At 42.4% G+C, this 19,255-nt stretch overlaps 1 long non-coding RNA gene across 1 annotated transcript; it reads left to right on the top strand.

The window, feature by feature from the left end:
* The first annotated feature begins 614 nt into the window (after positions 1–614).
* Positions 615–17,227, top strand: LOC132250642 (uncharacterized). The gene is made up of 3 exons (XR_009462239.1): positions 615–708; positions 10,897–10,952; positions 17,074–17,227. It is a non-coding gene; the product is annotated as an uncharacterized LOC132250642 (long non-coding RNA).
* Positions 17,228–19,255: the final 2,028 nt, after the last annotated feature.

Raw genomic sequence — 19,255 nt, 5'->3', positions numbered from 1 at the left:
TAGTGCTGGTTTAAGATGTCCTAGAGAATTAAGTCCTGAATTTATCCACATAGTAGGTATAGCATAGGCAGAAACAGGACAAATCTCAGTCCACATGCCTCAGCTGTGGCCTGGAGAAAATGACACGGGTCTATATGCCATCACCCCATCCTTGATATTGTTCATGTGGTGACAGGGTCTAAATAGGCAAGAAACAGTACTGTCTAGCTCATTCTTTAATCTGTCAATCAGGAGAGCTGAGTTCTGGCCCCAGTTCTATTGCTAGCTTGCCATGAGATGTTAGGAAGTCTCTCTGTCTGTTTCCCAATGTGAGATGATTTTGAGCTTCCTTTGCAAGGTGCTTTGAAATACATGGATGACAAGTTCCATATAAAATCTAGGCACGGCTTTGATAAGTGCTTGTGGTCTGTCTGAGCTATCCTTGTGTCACAGAGCACTGAGGTGCCCTGCTCCTAAGGAGGGGAAACTGCTACGGAGGAAGCCCTATCAGGAAATAAGGAGCCCAGCTGTTGGTTGCCAGGGCAACCAGAGGAGGTCAGCTGACCAGAAGGGGCAGGGCCTGGCTCCATTATAAACCCTAGGGGCTAGGGCCAAAGGCAGTTCACTGCCAACAACCAAGGAGGAAGGAGCTCTCTCTCTCTTGGAAGAGAGGAGCAGCCTGACTGAAGGTGCAGTGTCTGACATGGTTGAGGGATGGAGTATTACCTGGTAGGCTGGATTGTTATTATGGCTAGGTGGCTTCCATTTTGTGTTATAGCCAAGGGGTTTACGTTTGTGTTGCTGCTTATGACTGGTGGTTTGGGTGAGGCTATTAGGCATTGGAGGAGGCCTCTTAGGGGACCCACAGCAGTGTGGGGACCCCAGTGCCAGTGAGGGTGCAGCATTTGGGGTGCATTGACCCCAGCCCAAAGAGGGGCAGTTGAGAAGCCCCAGTGTGGGTGCAGTGAGCCCCAGAGAGGGGACAGTGTTACTGAGAAGGGGGCAGCTCTTTGAGGAACCCTGAGAGGGGGCAGCATTGTGGAGAGGACCCTGAGAGGGGGCAGCATTGTGGCATTCAGGGTGCATTGACCCTAGCCCAGAAAGGGGCAGTTGAGAAGCCTCAGTGTGGGTGTGGTGAGCCCTGGAGAGAGGGCTGCATTACTGAGAAGGCCCCTGAGAAAGGGGCAGCATTGTGCAGAGAGACCCCGGGAGGGGGCAGCATTGTGGAGACAGCCTGGAGAAAAAGGCACATAGGGCCGGGAAGATTAGATTTAGATTGTGACAGGTATCCGCACTGGGCCACCCTGCTGTCTGTCTGGACAATACCTGGCCATGGTTTCCCAGCATCTGTTTGTCTCTACCTCTCTGGCTCCAGTGAACTAAATGCATGTAAACACCCTTAACAAGGTCCTACTTTAGGGACCCACTCAATAGACTCAAAGTACCTCTAAGTAAATAGTTCTCACTCTCTCAGTTTTCACTCAGTTTTTATGTTACAGAAAAATAATAAAGCAATTCATTTGCTAAAAAGAGGTTAAAGACCCCAATAGAGTAGAATGCTTTTAGACTATGGCTTCTTCTTTGAAATCTCTGGGATTATCTTCTGAATCAGGTATATAAACTTTTCAGTTAACCCCATGATTCTGCTTTTAGTGTGTAGCTGCCACATCAGTTTCAGTAAGACCAGAGAGCCCCAGGAAAGCCTGCTTCCCCAGGGCTCACTGGCTTCCCTGGGGCTTACCCCATCTATTTGAAGGAGACCAGTATGTCTGCACTGAGAGCAGCTTAACCACCTGGCAGTGAACCCATGCAGGCAGCAGGCTTTCTCCAGCCTCATGGGCTGTGTCCACACATGGTGTGTACATTTGGGACAAGCAGTGGTAGTGCACTTTGCGTTGCCACTACTTGTCCCCAGGGATTACCCTGGATGGAGTAGGGGAAGCTGGGGCCAGCGCTGGGCTGACCCTAGCATCCTGCCCTGGAGGTTCCTGGAGCTGCAGCAGTGTCAGTTCTACAGCATGGAGCCTGGCTAGCAGCTGCAGCTCTGCTTTAGAGCAGTGTGCTCTGCCTGTACATGCACTGCTCTGTTTGTTTTTTGTTTTTTTTTTTTTGACCCCTGGATGTCCAGAGGTCAAAAAAACCCCATGAAATAAAAAGTGGAGCAGCACATGCATGGGTATTGCTCCCTTGCAGTGGGGAGAATGTCTGAATGTGTGGTATGTGGCACTGCAAACATGTTTGCGGTGCCACATACTATGTAGCCACGCTCATCTGGACACAGCCATGATCTCCATTTAATTGAGCCCCAGTGGCTCTGTGCTAACTATGAAGTTACTGGTCAGTGAGATCGATGGTGTCTCTGCAGTTAAGCCACACAGAGCAATTGTTCTTGGCATGGAAGGGGGAGCAAGACAAAGAGACCACTTGAATTCTGGAGGATGGGAAGAGGTGGAGTGGATGGGAGCTGTGCTTCTTGGGATACTGAAGGGATGAAAGTAAAGTGTTTTGCCTCCCCTGACAGTTCAAACAATATCCTGGAATGGCACGGGTAAAACATTTCAAAGATGAATCTTGTTCTGAGTTGTTTTTCCTTTTAAAACATTTGGAAGGTACTTACCATGGGTTAACACCCTTTAACAGGTGAATATTCCCATTTTTATGACCCTTTATATGATTTAAAGGTAACCTGTAATGTGGCCCTATTTTGCAAGCCAAATGTAAATCCTTCCATATGGGTGTCTTTATGATTAAACTTCAAGGGCTTTAATGATAATAGTCTCTCTCTGCTGGGCTATCTATGGAGATATAGCTCAGAGTTCCCCAGCTGTCAATACAAGAGAATGAGGCAGCTCACAGGGAACCAAGCCAGTGTACAGAGGCTTATATGAACCAGGAGTTTCTAACTCCTCTTTGACTCAAAGTGGATGAGTCAGGTGCAGGAGGACCCCTTCACCACTTTCCCATATTGCCCTGATTCCCCAGTCAAGATTTCACTGAGACATTCCAGCATGCTTTTGGACACTAGATCCATCATTATACAGGGAAGGGGAATAACTACCCTCAGCTGGAGTTTTCATACCAGTCACCTTGTTTCTTTGGGTGCCTGTAGACATGCAGGGAGGTTGCTCAGACATGCTGTAATTACAGCACATCAAAGCAGAAATGTGTTTTTTGTTTTTTTGTTTTTTAATTGAGTCTGCTGAAGCATGCTAATTGGCACACTCCAGTGGCCTCCGCATCTTGTGTATTCAGGGTCCCCAAGCATCTCTATATGGCATCTTGTATATTTAGTAGCTCATGTATTCAGCATCGAACAAGCTTTAGTTAAGGTGCCCCTGCCACCATTTTGAAGCATGGGATGCTGAATACATGAGACACTGTGGGTGCTTTAATCGGAGCAGCTCTAGGAGCTGCTGTAAAGTTCCCCCATCCCTGGAACATGTATAAATATGCCTTTTGGGTCTGCCTTCTTCCCCATCCCAAATCCCCCAAGTTGTGGAACGTGGCTGTCTTGTCTTCCCTAACAAACATGACTTTGCTTAGCAAACTTCAAATTCTGATTGCTTTTCTCTGGGTAAAGGAGTGATTAGAGTAGGTGACTTTGGGATGCTGAACGTTTCTCTTTCAAGGTCATAGAATCGTAGAAGTCGGGTCAGAAGGGACCTTGTAAATCTTCAAGTCCGACCCCCCCCCCCCCACCTCCCCCGCCTGGGCAGGAGAGAAACTGGGCTCAGTTGACCCCAGTCAAGTAGGCATCAAGCCGCTTCTTAAAGACCCCCAAGGGAAGTGGTGCTGGCTCCTACCCTGGAAGTTGGTTCCAGATCCTAGCTGCCCTAACTGTGAAATTAGTTCCTATGGATGTCTAATCTGAACCTACTCTCCAACAACTTGTGGCCCTTATTCATTGTTATCCCATGGGGCGCTAGGGGAAACAGTCTCCCCAAAACCCTTCTGGTCCCCCCCCCCCTCCCCAGTGAGTTTATAGATGGTCACCAGGTCCCCCTTCAGCCTTCTCTTGTGAAGGCTGAACAGGTTCAGGTCCCGTAGCCTCTCATTGTAGAGTCTGCCCTGCTGTCCCCGGATCATGCAGGTGGCCCTCCTCTGGACCCTCTCAATGTTGTCCACATCCCTCTTGAAGTGGGGTGCCCAGAACTGGACACAGTACTCCAGTTGCAGCCTGACCAGTGTTGCGAAGAGGGGGAGGATCACCTCCTTGGCCCTACTTGAGATGCACCTGTGGATGCACGATAGGGTCCAGTTAGCCCTGCCGACTGTGACCTTGCGTTGTTGGCCCATGTTCATCTTGGAGTCAATAATGACTCCAAGATCCCTTTCTGCCTCCGTGCTCTCAAGAAGGGAGTTTCCCATCTTATAAGTGTGCTGCTGGTTACTACTGCCCAAGTGCAGCACCCTGCACTTGTCTGTATTGAAATGCATCCTGTTTTTGTCAGCCCACCCCTGCAATCTATACAGGTCTTTCTGCAGTCTTTCCCTCTCTACTAGCGTGCCCACCTCACCCCAGATTTTGGTATCATCAGCGGATCTGAACAGGTTGCTTTTCACCCTGTCGTCCACATCGCTGATAAAGAAATTGAACAACACGGGCCCAAGGACTGAGCCCTAGGGGACTGTGCTGCCCACTTCCCCCCAGGTCGAATATGACCCATCCATCACCACGCTCTAAGTACAACCCTTCAGCCAATTAGCAATCCATCTGACCGTGTAGGCATCGATGCCACAATCACCTAATTTTTTAACGAGGACGGGGTGAGAGACGGTGTCAAAGGCCTTGCTGAAGTCCAGAAAGACTACATCTATGGCAACACCTGCATCCAATGCTTTTGTGACCTGATCGTAGAAGGCAATCAGATTAGTCTGACATGACCTGCCCCTAATGAAACCATGCTGGTTGCCCCCAGTCCTCTCAGTTGATGCGGGGGGGGGGGGGAGGGGGTGTTCTCTCTCAACATGCAAAGCAAGTGCTTTCTAGCTTAGATTACAGAAACCTTTTAATGACACCTGATCCAAATTTAGATTTAAATTTCCAGTCCACTATAAAAATACCCCAAAATTATTGTACTGGTAATTAAGTTCCAAAAGCAGGTGGAATAGTAGACTAAAATAACGTAAGTTACAAACAACACAAAGTTACTCTTTCTGTGACATCTAGTTATTGTGAGAGCTGTATAGTAGAAACATTTCACAGTGTATATGTTATGAATACACTGAAAACTCTGAGGCCTCACTGTTACATATGAGGTCTTTTGTAGAGTTTTGTAACAGAGGAAACAGTCCACATAGTTCTACTAAACCTTTGGTATAAAGGAAGCACTTCAGAGGTAAACAGCCTCTGTGTAGGGGGCTTGTGCCTCTGGTTGGTTATTACTTTTGCAAGAGAACATCCCAACCTCCCAGGATTTAGAGGTAACTTTATGAAGTGTTCTTCCCATGGATGCTTCCCATTGGTTTTTTCAACATATTGGGTTGACCTGGGTCATTATATGCATTTTAAAATGCATTTTCTCACATAAAACACATTAATAACATGCACTCTTTTGAAAAGCAGGACAAAGAAGAAGGGGAAAAAAAATCTTCCCTTGTAGTTAGTAAGTAGCTGAGCCTGCTCATTATTCTACTCTGTAGGCACATCTACACATGCATATTGATGTGAAGCAATAAACTCCAGAGCTTATTACTCCAGATTTTATTGCTCTGGTTATGCCACTTGCATGTGCACCCGGGACCACAGCATGCTGAGCAAGGGCAGAGCAGCTGTGGCTGGCAGGGGCCCCAGGATCATCCTGACAACCCCAGGCTGTTCCCCTTGGCTCAACATGCTGAGGAGGGGCTTGCTGGGGCATGAGGGTGCTTCAGTGCAGGGCTATTATCTTTTTAAGATGATGTGGATGTTGTATGTGAGGAAATATGGTAATAAAAGAACCCTGAAACACTATTTTTAAAATGACCTCAGGCCTGTATACCAAAAAAAAAAAAAATTTGAAGTTTCATCAATGTGACTCAGTCTACTGGAGAGAGGAGATGCAGCTTAAAGATGTGAGATCCTTCTGTGCCTGTGTGAGAGTAATACACCTATTGCAAGATTAAATATGGATAAGCAAAAAGGTCTATTCCAAAAATAAGCATTAAAACATAGTAAGGCAACCAGACTCTGTGATGGCTTTTGTTTTTGTTTTGTTTGCTTCCTCCAGTGTAACCTCCTAAGGTAGGTACAGACATTCAAAAGCTTGAGGTGAAATCAATCTAAGTTCTGAGGTATCAAACAGAACACACATTCACCCTTTGTGGGGGAGCAAAACTTAGATCAGGTTCCACCACTCTTAAACTAGTTTATCTTTGCCGAACTTCTGTTCTGAGTATTGACTGGGTTTTTTTGTGTGTCGAAGTTCTTTCCTGTTATGGGTATAGACCAGTTTCTGATCACTTATACCAGTAAAAGTGTAGTGTCTGTACCTGGCCCTGAAGTTAGTTGGCTTTGTAAACAGAGCACTCAGAAAACACTAAGTCCTATCAGTAAAGTTTGGTTCAACTGTGTCAGTTTTGCCTATGTCTAGTATGAGGCCACTGAAGTGTGGCTATCCTTCCCTTAGGGGCACAAATGTCAACATAGCGAAAAACAGTTTGTGGCCAGGGTGAGGTGAAATGCAATAATCTCTACCCAGGACAATAACGTCAGGGACGAGGACATGCCATACCTGATTTCTGCAGTGAGAAAAGTGAAAGATATTCATTGACACTGTTTTGCAGTGTATCCCCTGTGGTGAGCCATGTTCCATAAATATAAGAGTCATTGCTTTGTTTGAAATAAAAGGTGCACGGAGTGATGCACAGAAGAGATGCTCTTTGAGAATGTATTCAATTTAGCAAAAATCTCACATGCCATGCCTGTGATGAAACAGAGAATGCACTGTTAATTTAGTTAAATTGTGGATGTTATCTGCAGCACAATTATTTAGTGCCTGCCAAAGCAAATTGTTTGGCAAACCCTGTATATGACTGCCTATAATAGTTACTTCATCCAGAATTAACTATTGGTGTAAACATTGTATAACTTTTCTTTCCCTCTTCCTCTTTCACAAACCTTTGGTAATACCAATGGAAGTGTCCTAACCCATTTATATAACAATTCTGTAAAGCATCAGTGGAGTAGATTAGAGCAGATGGGCACATCCACATGTTTATTGCATCACATTAATAACTCCAATGCAGTTTGTGCCCAAGTTTATTGTTTCCAGGTGCCACATTTAAGTGTACACCAAGGCACATTGAGGTGGTTCAGAGCAGCCCTGGCTGGCAGGGTGCCCAGGGGGTCAGTCTGCCAGCCTGGGGCTGCTCCAACCTGGCTCAGTGTGCTGCAAAGAGGCTGATTGGGGCACAAGGGTGCTTCAGTGGGGGGCTAGCTAGAAGACAGTCCCTGCATCAAAGCACCCTTGTACCCCATCCAGCCCTGTCAGGGTCTATACATGCATTGTGGTGCACTAAATAATGCCATCATAGAACAGTACTTGGGTTTACAAGTACTAATCTACAGCAGCATTTATTAGTTTACTGCACCCTAATAGGGACACATGTAGATGCTGAGAATTTACTGCAGAGCTAATTAGTCGGTTCCGCAGTAAATATCCCATGTAGATCCATTCACTGACTCCACTACAGCAATTTACTTTAGACGTGAAGAAAGGCATTCTCAAATAGCTATAGTAAACTGGTTATCAGGGAGAGGACACCAATATACAATATATAACAAAAACTACTCTAAATTTATATATGTCTATCATTGTAAGTTAAATAATACTACTACTACTAATAATAATAATAAAAACCATACATCCTATATTTCAACTGCCTTGGAAAAAACACTTGTAATATTAATGGACAGAGAATAATAAATCCAATTGCATATAAATTAAATGTCACCATCAGAATGTAGAAATCCAAAAACATGTACAATTATTGGAATCTGGATGTAAATCCAAAATTTGAAATATATTCTATAATCTGGTATTCAAATGCTGCCTTTGGAGTTTCAGGGTAGCAGCCTGAATTGGAATAGTATCACTCACAGGAGCAATCAACCTACTTCAGTAATTTCTCAGATTTTTTTTTTTTTTTTAGGTTCCCAAAACAGCAAAAAAAAAAAAATCTCTTACCTATTTAATAAAATCTGAGCATTGCAAAAAAAGAAAAAAAAGTTGGTGATCTGTCTTTTTTTTTTTTTTTTTTTCTCTGTAAAAGCTGGCTTTTTTTAATATAGAAGCATGTGTCGATACCTTGATAATATATCAGGATAGGCATCTGTACTTGGACCAAGTGTGATATAACTTCCATTACATTAATAGATAGTTTTTGTTTGTTTGCATGAGACTACTTTGTGATGAATTACTTGCAAAAATGGTTTTTGTTTTTATCCTGCCTATATAGATCAGGTCTATGTCATATTTTTTAATGAAAAACTCCTGTCAGGCATTTCTCTGAATATCGTATCAGTTCTTCTATGTGTTGCCACTCCAGTAGTTTGAACTCAATCTTTCTTTCTTTTTTTTTTTGACTGTAGCAATTCTAAAGGTGCTTTCTTACTTCACTTTGCCACTGAGCAACCTGGAAAGTCATTTTTCTGCACTCTTTCAAACATACTTGTTTTTACATTATTGCTTCCTCAGATTTTTAATCATAGCAATTCTGGGAACAATTTAACTTGGCAGAGGTGTGCTGCTAATGTTTTTAAAAAGTTACCCTTTAAGAAAAATTCTTACTAGATGCATCTACAAATTCATTAATGCACCATAATTATCTCTTGGGTATGTATGCTTCTTAGGCTTGGTAAAGTTTGTGCAGTACACCTTTCTCGGGGCTGTGTCTAATGATACAATCTTGGACTTTACTTCTTACTTCTGTGTTACTTTAAGGTAGATGATTATTGCATAATTAGACCCAACCAGTTGCCTAACTAGAGGATGGCACCATTTACATGGTACAAGAGAGAAAATAAGGAGTGGAATAAATGGTAATGTTTTGCATGGTAGTAGTGATGTGCCACAGCTTTCCTTATTAAGGCTAGAATTGTTCAATGACCTGGAAAAAGTGGGTGAGCAGAGTGACAAAATTGACAGATGATGAAAATGTTTTGTTTAGTCAAGACTAGAAAAGATTGTAAACGATTTCTGTTTGGGCTCAGAGGGAAGGGATTGTGCAGCATGACAGCAGATGAAGTTAATATTAACAAAAGTAAAGGAAGTGCACATGGAAAGGATTAATATGAACTACTCATCCAAATTGCTGAGTACTTAATTAGATGGAACTGTTCATTGAAAAAGTGCCGAGTATTACTTTAGCAGTTCATATACAGTACAAAATTCAGATGTGGCCATTCTGGTTCCAAAAGGTGACGGCACATATAGAGGCTTCAGTGATGGCTGATGAAAATGATTACAGGCAGGGAAAGAGAATATTTAAGCAGCATGAAAAGAGATAAAGTAGACTGTGACTGTTTAGGTTAGTGAAGAGGGAATAAAATGATATGATGGAAGCATATGAACCAATGACTCTTTTAGAGAAGACAAGTCAGGCACTCTCCTACTTGCTATTTCGTATAAAAGAAAATGGGATGTTTAATTTGGTAAAAGGAAATAAGCTCTAATGCAATGCATAGTTCATTAGAGGCAAAGCCCTCAACTTGTGACAAAAGATATGATAAGAGAAAGCTAAAGGCCCAAACCAGGAAGACATTTACAAGACGTCTAAAGCCCATGGAGATACCTAAACTCCCGATGACATTACTCCAAATCACTTAAAATACCTTACTAAATATGAGCCTAGGAGACATGGATGCTGAAGTCACCAGCATTTACATTAGAAAGGAAACAAACTCTAACTGTAACATGGATGTATTAAGGAAAAGGGGTGTGTGGCAAATGCCACTGGCACCATTGCACAGACCATGCAGGGCATATGATGAAGAATGGCTGGAGCCTCCGAGCTGTCAGGACACCAGGAGAAAGGAGAGCCAGGCAGGAAGAAGGGGGCAGGAAAGAGGGACCTGCCTGCCTCCCTCACTGTCCCAGCACTTACATAGCCATTCCCTGCAGCCCCAACTGAACCAGGGCAGGACTGGTACTGCAGCTCCTCCCATGTCCAGGGTGGCCAGAGGAATGGCCAGTGGATCATTCTTTCCTGTCACTGCTCCCTGCCTGGTCTCATCAGGTGTCCCACACTGGCCCAGAAGCTCCAGGTGTGGGAAGTAGCTGTGCAGGCTGGTGGGCTTCTTAAGGGACAATGGTGTCAGGGGGTGGTCCCCATTCCTTTGCCAGCTCCTGAATTCTCTTGGTCTGGCCCCTGTCAAACAGAATGCCAGATTAACCTAGTCAGTTTATTCTGGTTTGATGCTCTCTTTGTTTCTGTATTCTGAAGTCATTGCAATAATGCCATAGTTACAAAAATCCCACACTTTATATAAATGTCTCTTAGTATTTGGACTAAACATGCACATTATATAAAAAAAAAAAAAAAAGTGTGGGGTCTTTCTGCAGATAAGGCAAAGTCCCTACCAAATTCAGTGTCCCAAAAATTGTGCTGAATTACTCTTTTTCTTCCCCTCAGGAGGAGATGCAAAGTCCTAAATTCTCTTTTATGTCCTCTTAAATCTAAAAATCTTAAAAAATAAATATTTGTGGAAAAAAACAACCTGTCATGTGTTGAATGGTTTTTCAAGTTTCAGTGTGGAAAGAAACATGATGCCTAAATTTATAAACACCTTAGAATGGAAAATACAGGCACAATCTTAACTATGTTCTATACAAAACTAAAAAAAGATATTGTACTACCAGGTATAGTAAACATCTACAAAGACTTGGTTTAATTTTAATCATGATTGGAGTGACACTGGCCTAATTTTGCTCATAGATATGGATTCAGCTTCGCATTGACTTCTTGACAAGCTTCAGTAAGAGCAAAATGTGGTGAGTAGGCTCTATATTAGTCATTTTAACAAAAGGAGGTAGGAGGGAAAGGTATGAGGGATGCTACTGCAGTTTCTTCACACAACACCCAACAACCAAACTCATGGCTTCTTGGCCCAATTCTACTGCCATGCCAAAAACAAAATTTCTAAGGAAATCAGGGCTCCTTAGAAAGAATAGGTCTAAAATTGGGTGTGCAGAGCTGAGGAAAAGAAATAGAGGAACAAATAAATGAAACTATAAACCCAGAGTACTACACTGGAAAAGAGACATTTAAGCTTAGTGTAGCACAAATCCCATAATGACTCTACTAGACTCCTATGAATGTTTGAAGGTATGGAACATTTGTTCTTCCCCTGGCTATCAGTAAAACTTAATGTTCCTGACTGGCTGCGTGACTTACAAGTACAGTTGAATGTGGACTATCAACAGGCCTCAAATTATTTAAGACTATACATATCTGGGACTCCACACTGTTTTTCCTGAAGTTTGTTCAGGCTGTCAGTACATTTAAAGGGAATATAATTAGGCCCTGTAGGCCTTGCTCCAGCATGGATTGCAGCTTTTGATCAGTACATATAGAAAATATATGGAGGAAGCCTGTTAGCAGTATGAACCAGAGTAGGTCTCAATAACAACTTCAGCTGTATGAATAGGCCTTAGTGACCAGAGAGAAAGCAACATATAGCATAAGTAGAAATGCTGGGGAACTTAGAAGTATTAGCTTCCAGGCACCTCAAAAGGCCACTCGATGGAAAAGAATATGTAAGATGGATACAGGACACCAAAACGGAGCTCGGGATGTCCTGGTGAACAGCTCCCTACTATGCAGTAGAAAAGTCATGATGTCTGATGAAAACTGGAAGTAAATGATGGAACTAAAATACATTTAGTGACTGGTGGAACTAGGAGGTGTATGCTGTAAACAAGTTCTTTTGATCCCCTAAAATAAGGGGGCCTAGAAACCCTTAATACTTTGCACTGTGATAGAGATCGTATTTTACACCAATGTCATTGTCTCAAAAGTAGTGGAATAAAGCCAGATGTATGGTGTTAGTGCTTGATTGTTTTTAAACAAGAAACCACTGAGAGTCTTTGTTACTAAGAGCAGAAGCCTATGACCTCTTTTTATTACAACTAACAAAGTTGTTACAAGTAATAGTAATATAACACCACCATGGTGTCCTGATAGCATATGCACATAGCACCCAAACAGAGGAACCTGATGTTTAGACAGGTACTATTCGACCCCTGACCACACCTGATTGGAGTCCATTGACAATGGGCCTCATACCATATAATTAAAGGATATGGACAGATGCTACATTTGTAGCACTAAATATACTCTTTTAGTGCTACAAAAGAACAAGTGCGCAGCGATTCAAGTAGTTCATAGTATAAAAAGTAGAAACTACCACAAAATTTACCTCTTTCAAACAGGAACTTCGTAGTAGTAGTACTAGTAGTTGTACGGCATTTTTAGTGCTATGTGTAAGGTTCTACAGTGGTACTATGAGGAGTGGCTTGCTTCCCCTTAATTCCAGAAAGCTTTTCTCTCCATCATAGGTGAAGATTTTACTCCGAGCAGGGGATGGAGAAATTGCACTGGAATAGAACTGGGGTGCACTAGGTATTAAAGAGGGCAATCCCAAGGGCTGGTACAGGAATTTCAAATGAAACCAGTAAGTGTCACCATTGTTACCTTAATTGGTTCAAGCCTCTCAGAAAAGCAGGAATCCTTCTAGGTCAGACAGAAGATAATAGACCATATATTTCAAGCACGGGCCAAAGCACATGGAGCATTTTCCTGCTCAGAGTAAAATCTCCACCTATGATGACTGCTAATGATTTCATAACTGATCTCTGCACTACAACTTTAATGTGACATAAGGATGTCTCAATTATATCCCTTTAATTCTGGCCCACTCTTTGAAACAGCAGCAGGTAGGGCATGGTGTAGACAAGGCATCCAAGCCAGCTTGACATCACCAAAGGATTTGCCATCCACTGAGGTGATCTTTCCCAGTCAGGGAACACTGGTTCTATGGCAGGAGTCTACAAGTTAATGCAACATATCTTTGACTCCATACCTCAAGATGTTAGGTTTGCCTTTTCACAATCCTCCACTCATATAGTCCCACTTTTTACACCATTTTTGCATCCATTACTCATTCGTTCCACTGTTAGTGGTCCATTGTTATTCAGTGGCACTTTTTTTGCATGAGGAATTGCCACAGAAACTAGGAATAGATGTTGCAACTTGTCCCTGAACAAGTTGTGCCTGTATTTGTCCTGAAACAGAAGTGTCTCAGTTTTGATATGTATGCCTATCCCCTTCTAATCGGGGTTTAGTGGCTACTGCTTTTCTGCCATTGATTCAATGTTGCAATGTGATGATAACTGTTTGGATGCACATCGTGATTTCCCAAGATAAACTATTAGTGCTACTTGTCCCATGAATGTTTATAGGACCTATTGCAGGACAAATGGTCTATCCTGGGACAAATGGGATATCTGTTTATAGCCTGAGTGCAAATAAAGTTTATACTCTAGGCCTAAATTATGTTTATATTTCAAACTTGCTTTGTTCAAACCTATGCCTGCTTTTTCTCTGCTGGCTCCTCAATTACTTGGTTTCCACTGGAATCCTGCAGAAAAATGGCTTTTGTTAAGAACCTCAAAGGAAAGAGGTCCTTTTCTGATGAAGGACTGTTTTCATATCCCAAATGATTCTCTGCTGAAAATTTACACACTTGGCACTATCCACTAAGAATAAAAGACCATAAAACTGTCATGGCAGAACAGCCTCCAAAGTAACTAACTGTTTTCTAGTCCTTTAAGACAACTTGTAAAAAGAAAATGGGTATTTTTATAACTACAACTGAGAGGCTTGGTGTATTTATCTTGAAGACTACAGGAATTTTTATATCATCTGTAAATTCTGACATATTGTTCTGCCTTCCATCTGCTGACACCATTTAATCCCATGCAGAGCACAATCAATAATATAGAAAAGCCATATTTTTTTCATGTTATAATGGTATTTCCTAACTTCAGTATACTTAGAGGTGATTTTTTTTTTTTTAATCATAACTAGTTTTTTAAGGACCAAGCCATATTTGCATTTAATATTTTGGCTATATCATATATTCCCAGGCTATAACTTACTGCATGAGTTGTCACATCAAAAACTATTTTTCTTAAATAAAAGTTTAGCTATTTTTGTTTGGGGAAGGGTCACAGAATAATAAGGGTTCAGGGTTTCTCAGACTTACTTTGCTGAACTTTAAACATGATTAAGGGCTAATCTTGTAAATACTCAGATCTATAAGCACCTTTTACTTTTGTGTCCAGTCCCACCAAAGTTGCATGCATAGTTCACCTACTAACACGAGTTATTTGTAGGCCTAAGGGTCTGAAAAATCAAGCCCTTAATATGAAATAGTAGTGTTACACAAGCAGCTGGGCTCAATTCTAGATCTGTGAAGAATGACCAAGGAAATAAGGTTTTGCCTGTGTGAAACACAGACTTGACACTAAAGGGTGATTCCTTTAGCCTGCACACAAGACCCAGTGTAGTCAGACCATTGAAAATTATCAAGCTGGAAGGGACCCCGGAGGACTCGATGATCCTCCCAGGTCCCTTCCAGCCCAAATGTCTATGAAATCTATAAATACTTTCTTCTCCACTAAACAAGCTTGTTGTTCACCACTACCAGTGGTGGGTATGAGCCCAACAGCAATGTACAAATACAGACCTCCTTTCCTCCTCCTTTTCTTGGCTGAAGGCTTGGGTCTTAAAGAAAACACAATTTGGCCATACATTTGGGATATCAAACAATGAAGAAAACCTGTAAGTTATATAACTAAGAAAAGTAAGGGGGGGGGAGAAAGATTTAATAAGATAACTGATACTATTCTAACATTCAGCTGTTAGGAATTGCAAATGAACTCTAAAGAAAGAAAAGCTGAAAGAGCATTTGACTGAAACCAGTGAATGAAGAAAAACACAGCAGGAAAGAAAGAAGTTAAAGGAAATGTTCATTGTGTAACAGTAATGGTTTTATTAACTCACCAAAAGGAAGATAACATATGTTGCTCAGACTGTGCCCTGCGTTACAAAGACAAAGGTGGAAGAAAGAGGCAGCTGGACGTTTTGCATGAACCCAATTTAGCAAAAGTAACTGATTTCCATGTTACTGAATCACAAGGCTGTAGGTCATTGGAACCATCTTCTGTACTGTTGTATAAGAACCAGACACACTGATCCTAAACCTTATGTTATAAAAGGAAAGGTGAAGTACCAGGAAAAAAAATGGAATAAGAAACATGCCAGATGAACAAAGGGAAGCTTCAAGTAAGAAGAGTTTCATGTGAAAACTTAAAATAGAAGTTTTCTGGAAAATAGAGGGTTCACCTGATGTTGTGAAACTTCAAATAGCTAAACAGTGACTTAGATATGTCTGGATATGTTCTTTTAAGCCACATCCTACAAAAGGGAGGCTTATAGCCATCAGGATTTGTTTTCAAGAACATTCTGATGGGGCAAATGGTATTCTATTTCGTGTTAAACACCACCTGTGCTGGTTTGCAGCATTGGGGGATGTCTATGGGAGATATGGTAATGCACCTTAGCCTAAACTACTACGCAGTGTAGACATGTATCTAAATGTGCGCACCCTTACTACATAGTAAAAATGGCTAATCATGACTAAATTTGTTACTGTGAGCCAGGTGGAGCAAGATGGCCATGAGCCAGGTGATGGTGACAGTGGCTGGCCAGCAAGATGACCAAGGCAGCCAGGAGGATCTGGGGACCTTGTTCCTGGGTTCCAGGGCCAGGGGCTGGGGCAGCCATAGATGAGGACTGAAGCTGTGGCAGGAGCAGAGCTGCCATGTGCTGCCTGCGTCTGTGCCACGCTGCTTTTCTCAGCACTGGAAGTGGCTGGCGAGAGATCAGTGTGGGAGCTGTGTTTTAAAGATGGCTGCCAAGTGCTGGCAGCTGGGGCCAGAGGTTGGAGGGGCACATGTCACAAGGACACATGGCAGGGCTGAAGGGACCTGGCACTAAATTTAGTGCATATGTAGACATGTGCCAAAAATCATCTATGGTGCATTAGCTTAATGCATAGAAAATCTACCCATAACTAATTGCATGTATAGATGCACTCAGTATAATTGATTTGGGCAGCAGTATACAGGTTCTACTAGAATGGAAAAAATGTGGAGGGGCATTACAGGAAAAAAAAGGGTATTTCCAACTTGCTGGAATGTTTTGAAACACCTCAAATATCACCAAAATCTCACCACTAAAGAACACTGAAATAAATTCATATTTAAGCATGAAAGAAGTGAAATCAGAACTATTTAGACAAAATAAGGCGGGGCTTCTCTGTGTTGTTTTTGTTTTTTGGTTTTGTTTTTTTAATAACATTCTGATCCCTCTTGTAGAAAGAGGTGTAATGCAACACATATTTTGAAGATGGTAAAATATAAAGCTTAGGACTTTGTCAGTAAGTAGGTAAGAAATCTGAGAAACATTCACCCATCCACATGTCAAAGCTGTTCAAATCATATTCTGATGCAAAGTCAGGGAAGAAGAAAATACAACCTCATGAGAGAATTTTCACAGATTTAGGTAATGGTGAAAGCATATAGTTTAGCTTAGAAAGGAAAAGATGGCTAGACAAGGTAGTAAAATTCATTTTATCTCACTATCAATATTCAATCCTTCACTTCAGATGATAAAATCAGGCTCACCTGCCTTTATGTAATGAATAAAGCAAGGAAAATTTACTTCACTAATGTATCAAAACCCAGCCCTTTAATCCACTTCAGGAATGCATTCCGGTCATTACTTCCAACATATTATTACTGCTGCTTTAAATCAGTAAAATCAAGTATTCCTTATTTTTCTTTCTGGTGGCCATTTAGACTCTACCTACCATGGTTTGCCGTCATTCTATTGACTGCAATGGAGCTATATGTTTATACCAGCTTGGGTAGGTATCCTGTATGTTTCCATTCTCTTAGGGGAAGTACAGGCATAGATGGCAGCTTTATGCTCCCAAAGATAAATTTCCCCACATACTATAAGCATCTCTATACAATTAAATTATAGTGATGCCACCAACTACAGAATGGAAGGGAAGAGAGAACAGCCACAGGAAGACCAATGCCAATATGATCACAATCCATCATCGCATCACCACAAGTGCAGTATGTTTGAATACATCCACATTTCATCCAGAGGGAGCTTAGTCCTGTCTAATAAATATGTGTTAATGTGCCTTTGCTAGCTCTTTTCCTTTTGAGTTTAAAAAAAAAAAAAAAAGGAAGGAAGTTTTCCTGCCTGTTCCTATCACATACATGTCACTTCTGGGGCTTTCTGGAGAACCAGTACTTGACATAGATTGTCTTTATAGAATTTTTCCCCCCTGAACTATTCCATTCAGAAACATTTCCTGTTTTGGTATCTCTTTGAGCAGTCTCATACTGGTTTAAAAAAAAAAAAAAAAGTGAGTAATAAGACAGCGCCCTTCCATCCAGAGGTAACTCATATTAGAAACTTTTTGACCAGTGAAATTACTCTCTCTGCTCAGCCCTTGCATAAAATTCTTGGACAATTTAAATGCAAGTTACTACATAACTGTTGCAGCTGCCACTTAAGTAGAATGTTATCAGCTGTTTGTGATAAAATTGTGTATTCTGTCAAGAATGGAAATGTGATTTATTATATATTATAGATTTATAGATGTTAGGGTCAGAAGGGACCTCAATAGATCATCGAGTCTGAACCCCTGCATAGGCAGGAAAGAGTGCTGGGTCTAGATGACCCCAGCTAGATACTCATCTAACCTCCTCTTGAAGACCCCCAGGGTAGGGGAGAGCACCACCTCCCTTGGGAGCCCGTTCCAGACCTTGGCCACTCGAACTGTGAAGAAGGTCTTCCTAATGTCCAATCTAAATCTGCTCTCTGCTAGCTTGTGGCCATTGTTTCTTGTAACCCCCGGGGGCACCTTGGTGAATAAATACTCACCAATTCCCTTCTGTGCCCCCATGATGAACTTAAAGGCAGCCACAAGGTCGCCTCTCAACCTTCTCTTGCAGAGGCTGAAAAGGTCCAGTTTCTCTAGTCTCTCCTCGTAGGGCTTGGTCTGCAGGCCCTTAACCATATGAGTGGCCCTTCTCTGGACCCTCTCCAGGTTATCCGCATCCTTCTTGAAGTGTGGTGCCCAGAATTGCACACAGTACTCCAACTGCGGTCTGACCAGTGCCCGATAGAGGGGAAGTATCACCTCCTTGGACCTATTCGTCATGCATCTGCTGATGCACGATAAAGTGCCATTGGCTTTTTTGATGGCTTCGTCACACTGCCGGCTCATGTTCATCTTGGAGTCCACTAGGACTCCAAGATCCCTTTCCACCTCTGTGCCACCCAGCAGGTCATTCCCTAGGTTGTAGGTGTGCTGGACATTTTTCCTCCCTAGGTGCAGCACTTTGCATTTCTCCTTGTTGAACTGCATTTTGTTGTTTTCTGCCCACTTGTCCAACCTGTCCAGGTCTGCCTGCAGCTGTTCCCTGCCCTCCGGTGTGTCCACATCTCTCCATAGCTTTGTGTCATCTGCAAACTTGGACAGAGTACATTTCACTCCCTCGTCCAAGTCACTGATGAAGACATTAAAGAGTATCGGTCCAAGGACCGAGCCCTGCGGGACCCCACTGCCCACACCCTTCCAGGTCGAAACCAACCCATCTACCACGACTCTCTGGGTGTGACCCTCCAGCCAATTCGCCACCCACCAGACTGTGTAGTCATCCAAGTCACAGCCTCAATTATATTATTGGGATAGTCTTAGGTTCAGTCTCTTAGAAGGTAAACTGAAAATTGATGCTGTCTTGCTACTGCCCAGGGGGAAGAGAAATCAGAGGCCACTGACAGCTCTCATGATCCTTGTTTACAGATTGTTGACCTTTTTAACCTTTTCAGTCTTGTTAATACGGAGTGGCTGGCCTTTTTACTGAGTAGATCAGCTAGCTGTAAAATAAAAACACTGTCCTGAAAGCATCTACATGAGATGCTTTACTGTGCAGTAGCACAGTTTACTGTCCAGTAAGAGTGCACGCCTCCCTGAGTACACACTTACTGCACAGTAAATGATGCTACTTTTGAGTAAATTTGCTACCCACAAATACAAATAGCAAATTTACTTGTGAGCAGTTTCTACACAGTACACACATGTAGATGCAAACCAGGAGCAGATTTGCTTCCAGTCTGCCCTGACACTAGGGGGCCAGCCTGA

Source organism: Alligator mississippiensis, chromosome 5 (genome assembly GCF_030867095.1).
Source record: "Alligator mississippiensis isolate rAllMis1 chromosome 5, rAllMis1, whole genome shotgun sequence".
Classification (NCBI taxonomy): Eukaryota; Metazoa; Chordata; order Crocodylia; family Alligatoridae; genus Alligator; species Alligator mississippiensis.
This window is presented reverse-complemented; position numbering and strand designations above follow the sequence as displayed.